The sequence below is a fragment of the Amphiprion ocellaris genome, chromosome 2 (assembly GCF_022539595.1).
Source record: "Amphiprion ocellaris isolate individual 3 ecotype Okinawa chromosome 2, ASM2253959v1, whole genome shotgun sequence".
In the NCBI taxonomy this organism is placed as follows: domain Eukaryota; kingdom Metazoa; phylum Chordata; class Actinopteri; family Pomacentridae; genus Amphiprion; species Amphiprion ocellaris.
In genome coordinates this window covers 32,123,607-32,133,400 of record NC_072767.1, presented here as the reverse complement: position 1 = coordinate 32,133,400, position 9,794 = coordinate 32,123,607, and the positions used below count along the sequence as shown (strand labels likewise).

At 36.2% G+C, this 9,794-nt stretch overlaps 1 long non-coding RNA gene across 1 annotated transcript; it reads right to left on the bottom strand.

The window, feature by feature from the left end:
• Window positions 1-977: 977 nt before the first annotated feature.
• Window positions 978-1,611, bottom strand: LOC129347778 (uncharacterized). The gene is made up of 2 exons (XR_008600033.1): window positions 1,312-1,611; window positions 978-1,198 (listed from the first exon to the last, which is right to left on the bottom strand). It is a non-coding gene; the product is annotated as an uncharacterized LOC129347778 (long non-coding RNA).
• Window positions 1,612-9,794: the final 8,183 nt, after the last annotated feature.

Below are 9,794 nucleotides of genomic sequence, written 5' to 3'. Positions count from 1 at the left end.
TGGACATGTACAGCATTTTTTTTCACCATGAACAGCATTCTCTGCTTTTGCACTACTGTGTTTATAGCAATTATCGTTTTGCTGATGTGTTTATTCCAGTCTAGCTGTAAATTTCTGTACATATTGTTTTATTTAATTTTGCTACTATTTCTTTTTCCTCCCTGTTCCTCTTTCTATTGTTTCTTTGTTTTTTATTATTCTCTTCCATATTCCTAGTGTGACACCAACAGCCAAAACCAAATTCCTTGTATGTTGTATACTTACTTGGCCATTAGAGCTGATTCTGATCACTTTTCTGTCTTTGGTCTAGGAGGAAAAGGGGCAACAGAAAATTGGACCTTCCAAGTGTACTTGTGGAGATGCAGGCTGAGGAGGAGCGGAACCGTGCCCAGCATGATGAGAACATCCACTTGCTCCTCAGCGAGGCAAGGGAGAATGAAGCGGCGTTGCAGCGGAGGAGATGGCCCAGAATGCTGCTTTCAACCAGTCATTCCTGGGTGTGCTGGGGCGGCTGGTGCAGGCAGTGGGCAGCCAGTGAGTCCACCTCCCAGAGACTTGAGATTTAGTTGTATATAGTTTTACTTTTAGCCCTCCACTGTAGGAGAGACCCACCGCAGTTTGTACTTTGCACATTGTAAATAGTTTTGATTTTGCTGCTGACTAATAAACTATTTTGTGATTTATGTGATTGCATCATAACTTTTCATTTTGTCTGTTAAGACACTGGTAGGAAAAGAGTCAACAGTCTGAACCAAACAATTCTATATTCCCTAATAATGCATTTATGTTTAATGGGATTTAACATGTTTTAACACAAACTCCTTTATGGTTCATAATTCCGTTGACTGAATTACACCAAAGCAGTACTGATTTATCAAACTGGAATATTCTTAAAACAGCTGTTTTAATGTTTTGGTGTTTAATTTGTCATGTAATCTTGCTAACCTTCACAAATAAAACAATAGCATAGACACATCTGCAAAAGGTACAAAAGTTTATTTTCAGAATTGCATTAAAGAAAACAATAGCGGTCCGGGGACAGAAAAACAGAAGTATAACAAGAAGAATAACTTTGCATGACACGTAGTGCATCAGTGCATCCTGTACATCTCTGCCCTCCTCCTCTACACCTTGTGCCACTGCAGGCTCATGTGCTGCTGCTTCAGGTAAATCCCATGAAGTCTCATAAGAGAGCCACCTAAACACATACACAGCATACATATTTTAATACCTAATAGCGATAAACTGCAGCCATTACAGGGTCGTTCACAGGACTGATACACGATAGCTAGCGAACTAGCATTAGCTTACCCTCATATGTCGTCTAGTTCATATCCTCTTGTCTTCAACTTGATACTGCTGTATCGCCTCCCAAACTCTCCTGTGTGTCTCCTGAGTGTTTCGACTCGCCGCTCTCAGCTTTCTCCGACTCTTCTATTACTTTGAATCTGACAGAAATCCACAGACCGAGCAGCAGGTGTACCATCGCCTCCGTTATGTTGACTTTGTGTCGCACACAAATGACGTTAAGGGACTTTCGGCTCGCCGTGCTATGACGACTCCACCCACGATGAGGCTATATGGAAAAACAACTAAACCGAGACGAGCTGAGTCAAATACAGTAGTGGCGAGCAGCACTGCGCCGAGTAGGTGCTTGTGGAATCGCGGCTATAGGTATGAATGAGTAGATAGGACACGTCCCTTTGAGCTGCGTGCTACGGCGAGGCTAAGCTAGTTGGGGCAACGTTTCAGTGCATTCCGTTGATGTAGACGGCGTGAAAACGGAAACAAGTATGCCGTCTCACTGTGCTGCATACAATTACACACTACGTCGTACGATTGAGACAAGGAAACTTGGAATGACTTTTCACAGGTAAGAATAGTTTTTGGCTCTTTTTTCATTATGAAATCTTGTTGAGAGCTTCCAGTCTGTGAGAGCTAACTAGTTAGCCACTAGCAAAACGCTAAGGCGAGCTAGCAGCTTGACAACCAAATACCAGACGATTAATAGTAGCTGTAGTATAGCTGTACAAGCAGTAGTAGTAATACTAAAAGTACAAGCAGCAGTAGTAGTATAAACAGCTGTTAGAGTCGTAGAAGTAGTATCAGCATTTGTAATAGTATTACAAGTTGTAGTAGCAGTGCCAGTATCAGCAGCAGTAGTGTGTACTACCACTACTACTAGTAGTAGTCACATTGCTATTACTACCACCAATACTACCAATAGTAGTTATAAAGCCTAACTCATGTATATCCAGATTACCATCTATGTTCTTCCTCCAAACCCATTTTATGATCGGGATTACAGGCAGTTCTTTAGGACTGCTCTCAAATAATTGAAATGTTACTAAACAAGGTTATACTTATCAAATTAAATAGCTCTGGTCTCCAGTATATTGGCGAATTCGGTTCTTTGTACTTCATTTATTAGCATGATTTCTTTTTAATATGTTGTGTACAGACTTAATTACTTCTCTGTCTACTTTTCTTACTCCATGTAGGTTTCCCAGAGACTATGGGTTGAGGAGGAATTGGAAGTTTGTCGGCTTAGACCTGGTGTCATTCCATCAGTGTTAAACTTCCCGGCTCATCTTGGAAGAGTACGTGCCAGAAAGACCACGACCAAGCAGCCTTGAGATCTTAGGCAGCGTCTCCCTGAGGTGGGTGTCAACGGTGTTCACAGTCAGGTCTGTAGTAATCCCGTCAAAAAACAAAACAGAAAAAAAATCTAGATTATAAATCAACATGTAACCAAAGCACTATGTGTATAACGCCATAGTATAGGATGTAGTTCAGAAAATGTCAAAGTATAGTATGCTTTACTCAAGAATAACATAGTATGGCCTGTAGTTCATAGTACAGCATGTTGGCAAGACAAAAAAACAAAACATAGATTATTATTTGGTTCAAAAAGCGCAAAATGATAGGATGTTGCCTAAAATTGTCATGTATGATATGTGGTTCAAAAAATGTCATAGTGCAGTATATTGTCAAAATAGTATGTAATTCAAGAAAATATCAGAGTATAATATGTCATCTAAAAAATGCCATAGAATAATAATTTCTTTTTCTTTTTTTTTCTTTATAATTTATTTTTTATTGGTATCCAGAGCTTTACAGAGCACATTCCAACCATGTCACAGGCATAAATACACAAGTCATGAGGGAATTCTTGAAGGAAAAGAATTAGGCAGACTGAGGAAAAGAAAAGAAAGAAAAAAAGAAACAAAAGTAAAGACATTTCAGAAAGTAATAAGCGTAAATGATAACAGAAATATCCCACTAAAGTTTTCCTCCTTGTTATCACTTGTTGTCTTTCATATGCAGAATCAGAAGTAGGAGAAGGAGAGAAAGGACAAAATAGAATATATTGACACTACTGATAACCCTTGGGTTCAGTGCACTCTCTCTGTATGGAAAAATGTGGTAAAAGAATATAACCTGAAAAAAGATATTGTAATGTTAAAATGGTATTCTTATGATTCCGACTTTCTACCAAACAAATTAGACTCACGATTCAAATTATGGACCTCTAAAGGGATAACAATTTTAAGCAAGTTGATTAAGGATGGTAAAGTTATCAGCTTTGACACACTTAAAAATAAATATGCACTGGAAAAACAAGACTTTTACCGATATTTACAAATACGTCATTATATAGAAGCAAAAGTAGATACAGTGTCAGAGAGTAACATGGACTTACTGAAATTGTTTAGAAATTCATATGATGGGAAAACAAATAAGAAGCCAATTTCAATTTTGTATAAATGTCTGAGGAATTGTGTCATTCCACTGAACATGCAAAGACAATGTGGGAGAAAGAAGGAGGGATGGCTATATCAGAGGAGGAATGGACTGCAATATGGAAACTCCAGTGGAAATGCACAAAATCACAGAGATGGAAGGAATATGGATGGAAAACTTTGATAAGATACTTCATCACTCCATGTCAAAAAACACATTATGATGGAACTCCTCCTATCTGTTGGAGAAAGTGTGGAGACCAACGTGCAAACCATTTTCACATCCTATGGGACTGCCCACTTATTAGACAGTATTGGAAAGATGTTCATGAAGCACTACAAGACATTTTTAAATGTGTAATTCCATTTGGAATAAAAACTGTTTATTTTGGATGTTTACCAGAGGACTGGAGAAAAAAGGATAAATATCTAATGAGTGTTTTGTTGGTTGCAAGTAAGAAATCGATAACTAAAAAATGGCTATCGCAGGATATTCCCACCATGTCAGCATGGTGGGATGTAACAATGGATATTTATAAAATGGAAGAGATGACAGCGTTTGTAAATCAAAAACAAGATTGGTTTGTAGCATGTTGGGAAAAATGGGTTGCGTACATAAAAATTAAAAAGCCCAATTTAATTTTGAGTCTAAAAATTTAAAAACAATGTAATGGTCACTCCCTAATGTTCAAAAATATGTTCATGTTTCTGTTTATTTTATTGCATTGTATTTTGTTTTATTTTCTGGATGGGAAATTGTCTTCAGAAAAACGAACGATGATAATATTGTGCACATGCTGGCACATGTGAATTGTACCCATCATTAAAAATTTGATAAAACTGAAAAATAAAGAATTAAAAAAATAAATAAATAAAAATGGCGCTACTTTGGCTCTGAACCTTTATCTACCTGTGGTGGCTCTGTCTTCTGGAGTGATTTGATTGGTTATACGTCATGAATAATAATAATAAAACTCCTTTAACTTAACATCTGTAAACAAAACAAAAACGTATCAACAAAGTTTTCTGTTAGAGTTTGTGTTCTTCAAAGTTTAACTCCAAGATTTTAAATACTTTCATTTACTGCAAATGAATATCTACTCCAAATGTCTCACTAATAATCATTATCAGCCTTAAAAGCCCACAAAACACCCCTCTACACTCGACCACACTTAGTACAGTCCGGTTCCCCCTTCTATAAATCTGCTTGGAATCTTCCACTTCCTGTTTGTCAAAGTGGCCTTCTACCTGGACAGGTTTTGTTGGAGCTCATGCAACAAACATTTTGGGTAACTGCACTTTAATATGGATGGATGACACTGAATTAGAGTCTGTTTTAATGAGACTGAGTTAAGATGTGTTGCTCTGTCATTAAATAGGAAATTATTTCTCAGAATTCACAGAGAAAAGTCTGAAATGTTTGCTAGGTTAGCGTCCCACATGTACTTTAGCTCAGCTAAAGCTAACTCTCTCCAACTTCTGGATCTCTTGAGTTGCTTGTTAAAATATCTTGCTATAGGTGCTGAAGCTCAGAAAGTCTGAGATGTTTGTTCAAAATAAGCTCATTCTCAAGTCTTCTCGAAACTGTCCTCTTTTGTTTGAACTTTCCCTAAACTTAGGAGTTAATGACAGAGCAGCACATTCAGACTCCGTCTAATTTATGTAGAGATTAAGCTTCAGTGTCATTCATTGATGTTAAAGTGCAGTTTTTCAAATGTTTGTTGCACATGCTCCCGACCAAACTAGTCCAGGTGGAAGACGATGTGAAGAGAAAGCTCCAGAGGATGAATATCACATATTTACATTGGAAATTAATGTCCTTTAATTAGACATTGCCATGCAAAAGTTGGATTTCCCTTTAGTGATGTTCAAATCTTTGTTGAATGTTTTGTTGATGTTGGTTTCTAAATGTTTTCTGACACTCTGCCCCAAAGATTAAAACCTTTTACTGCTCACAAGCTGCAACAATTCACACATTATCAACTATCTTTCTGACTAAACTAAGATAAAAAGTGAAAAACTGCCTGATTCCTGCATCATGAATGTAAATCTTTTTGGTTTTTATGACAGTAAACCGAATCTATTTGGGTTTGACATTTTATAAACCAAAACAAGAAATGAATTACTGGAGAAAACAATCAACAGATTAATGGACAAAGAAAATGTGTTTTCCAACATATATGGTTAAATTACTCCAACATTACAAGATACATACAATTTTAATTCAATTTTATTTATATAACGCCAAATACAGGTCAAATTGTCTCAAAACACTTTATTTTCATATTTTTTGTCATATTTAAAATATGACAAAGTAAGAAATTTAAACATCTTGACTAATCCAATTTATTACTTGGTTTTTAAGAGACTAATCGACAACTAAAATAACTTTCTCCACTAAAACTAATAAACATGAGGTCAAATAGAAGGAACAGTTTTAAATACTGCAGTCCCACAATGACAAGAATAAAGTTTGTCAACAAAAACTAAATCTGCTGGTGGATTCCATTAAAGTCCTAATAAATGATAATAAAGTGTGATACTAAAGGTTTGTGGTGCTAAAAATGTCATAGTAAAGATATCAAGTTGAACATCTGGATGGAGGTTGATAAAAGTTGACCTTCTTTCATTTCTCTGGAGCCGACTCCATGGATTTTATGGATGGTGCTTAAAGACCTGCTCTTCTAGTCGTCTTCCTTCTAGTTGCTGTAAAAAGTCAGTCCATCCTGGCCGACTTCAACATCTCTTCACGACAACTTGTTCTGCCTCTGACCTCGTGGAAACTCCAGAAACTGGGGAAAACCCGTGGAGACTCGAAGAACTCGTGGAGACTCGAAGAACTCGTCGGGCGGGGGAAGGTGTGGTGGGTGGTGGGGGGAGGCGGGGGAGTAGAGGGGGGAGGTCGCCACCCACCTCCCCGCCCACTCTCCGCCCTGACTCCACCCAGGCTCCGCCTTGGCTCCGCCCATGTGGTCACTTCACAAACTACGATGCCAAAGGGACGACGAATTTATTTCTTTTCATCTGATCTGTAGCTCAGTGAGTTAAGGATTTGCCTATGGAGCTGCAGGTCGCTGGTTCAAGACCAGACACTTCTTAAATTTTCTCAAAATCCTGACAAAGACAAAGAAAGAAAAGTGCCAGTGGTGGGTCTTGAACCTGCGACCCTCCACTCCGTAGTCTCTCCTCTTATCCCCCTGAGCTACTCGCTCAGATACAAATTCTTCTTTTTTTTGCGCATTTATCATCTATTTTTTGTCGTTTTCGAGTTTTTTTTTAACTCGAGTCTCGACTCGACCGTTTTGCTCAGGAGGTTGGACTTCAGCCTTGGTGCTGGAGGGTTGAACCCTCAGTTCCAAGACTTTCCAAAGCCTCCACACCTCCCAAGTCCTCAGGACCTGAGCTTTCACACAGTCTGAGGGCTGAAATTTTCTAAATCCCACAGTAGTTCTCTGTTAGATTGAACCTTCAGACAGTCCAAGGACTGAAATCTTCTAAATTCCTGAGTACTTCTGTGTTAGTTTGAACCTTCAGACAGTCTGAGGACTGAAATTTTAAAGGTTTCTCAGTACTTCTCTGTTAGTTTGAACTTTCTGGTTGACAGAAGCCTTAAAACTTGTGACCATGCGTCTTGATTTCACATTTAGACCATCCATCTGAGTTCTTCTCAGACCTTCACCTGTGGGTTTTTTAGAAATCCTCAACAAACTTTGATTCTCTTGACTGAACAGTAAAGTTTGTGGAGATCAGAAGGTAACATTAGTTTGATAAATGCCTTCAACTACTAGTAGACTTTATCTGGAAAGCAGTTTTCTGAAATGAGTTCTTAGTAAATCTGTTCACAATCAAACCAAGAACATAGAAAGAGGAAATGTTTGAAGAAGCAACTTGATGTTTTCGTTTCAGACTAGAAAACTCTATAAGACCTTTATCTGTTTTTGCTCTTTTTGATCGTTTTATTGTCTCTTCTGTTTAAATTGATCTTCTGAAGTCTAACTGGCGTCTTTTCAAATGTTTTGTCTTTATTTTGATTTTTCTTAAATGTTTAGCTTTGCTCTTTTCTCACCTTTTATTCTTTTCTAATGTCCGATTTGATTTCCAAATGTTTTGTCTTTTTAATGTTTGATTGTTTTTTCAAATGTTTTATCGGCTTGTTTGAGTTTTTTTTCCTTTCCCAATATTTAATGTTTTGATTAAATCTTTAAGGTTTTTCTTTTTAAATGTTTTACCACCTTTTAATGTTTAATTTTCTTTTTAAATGCTTCATTGTATTTTCTGTTTAATTCCTATTTGAAGTTTTATTGTCTTTAAGATGTAATTTTCTAATTAAACATTTAATTTTTTAATTGAATGTTTTGTCTTTTTAAAGGTTTAATAATCTAATTAAATGTTTTGCATTTTTTAAAATGTTTAATATTCTTCTTGTTTAATTGTATTTTTTAAATGTTTAATTATGGAAAATATTTTATATAATTTTATATAATATAATTTAATTGTATTAAATGTTTAACTATTAAACAGACAAAATATTGAATTAGATAATTCAACAAGATACAATATATGTCATTATGAAATTAAACAAAATTTTTAAAATACAAATATTAAAAATTACAGATAAATTATTTTCCATAATTAAACATTTAAAAAATACAATTAAACAAGAAGAATATTAAACATTTTAAAAAATGCAAAACATTTAATTAGATTATTAAACCTTTAAAAAGACAAAACATTCAATTAAAAAATTAAATGTTTAATTAGAAAATTACATCTTAAATTTCTTAAATCTTTTTAATAATAAAACTTTTTTAAAGTTTTATTGTATTAATTTTTTTTTCCTATGATTTAATTGCTTTTTGTTATGTAGTTTCTTTAATCTTCTTTTTCTGTCAAGATTTTAACCCCAACCTTAAAAATGAAATAAACCCTTAAATCACAATGAAAATACTTCTGTTGTCACAATCATGAGTTAGTCAATTATTCAGTTTATCAATTCAACTTTATTTGTTTAGCACCTTTTACACAGATGACAAAACTAAACAAGCAAAGATAAAAAACTATGCTAAAACTGTGATTAAAACTCAAAAACATTATAAAAAAAAAAAAAGATTTAACATGGTTATAAAATATGTTGTGTCCAGGGGATGGAGGGAGTTTATTGAAGTCTTCTTGGGCTCACATGGGAAATCATTTAAAATATAAACTTGATATTCAGTCTAAGGAAACTGCAGAGCGACAGAAGAACCAACAATATCTCCTGTTTTCTCCTTTAATGAGTCGACTCTTCTTGTGCTTTCAGACCAAAGAACCACAGACTCTTCACAACCTGCTCAAACTCTTGGTACAGGACCTCACCACACGGGTCAAGAAGGTTTCCATCTCATTTCTACTCTGAAGATCACCTTCTCCTGCTCAAACTGCTGACAAATGTTTCTGCTGCTCTAAAGTCTGGTCTCCAGAACTTCCTAAAAACTCTCAAAGTCTCTTCTGCTGCAGGTTGCTTTGTAGAACTGTTCCAGAAAACCTCACTAAATCACATGGAGGGGCCTCAAGATAGTCGTCCAAATGAAACCGTACAAAAACCAAACTAGTACAACCCAAACGCTAAAGTCTCCTGCAGCCTACCAGAGAACCTCTGAGAACAGAGAATCAGGACAGGAACTCTTACCTTCTGGACAACCAGCGTTGGTTCACAACAAGAATACAGAATGTGTCTGACCAAAAACCTCTCAAGACTCATTACAGCCAAGATAAAGACACAACTCAGCTGCACCAAATCCACTAATCACTGCACACATTAGCACCATGTGCTAACTGTGGCTAAAGAACCTCATTTACCAAGACAACTATCCAGTACAAAGCCCTAAAACACACCAAGAAACACATTAAAGATGATTTTACTGCTGGAAGCTGCAAGCCAACGCCTAAAGAACAAACTAAAGCAATGAAGCCAAACCCGGTTCAGTGGTGAAGAGAAACAGAGGAAATGTTTGTCTGCAGCTAAACAAAGCAGGAAGACACTGAGCTGCTCAGGTGTTCCTGATAATACCA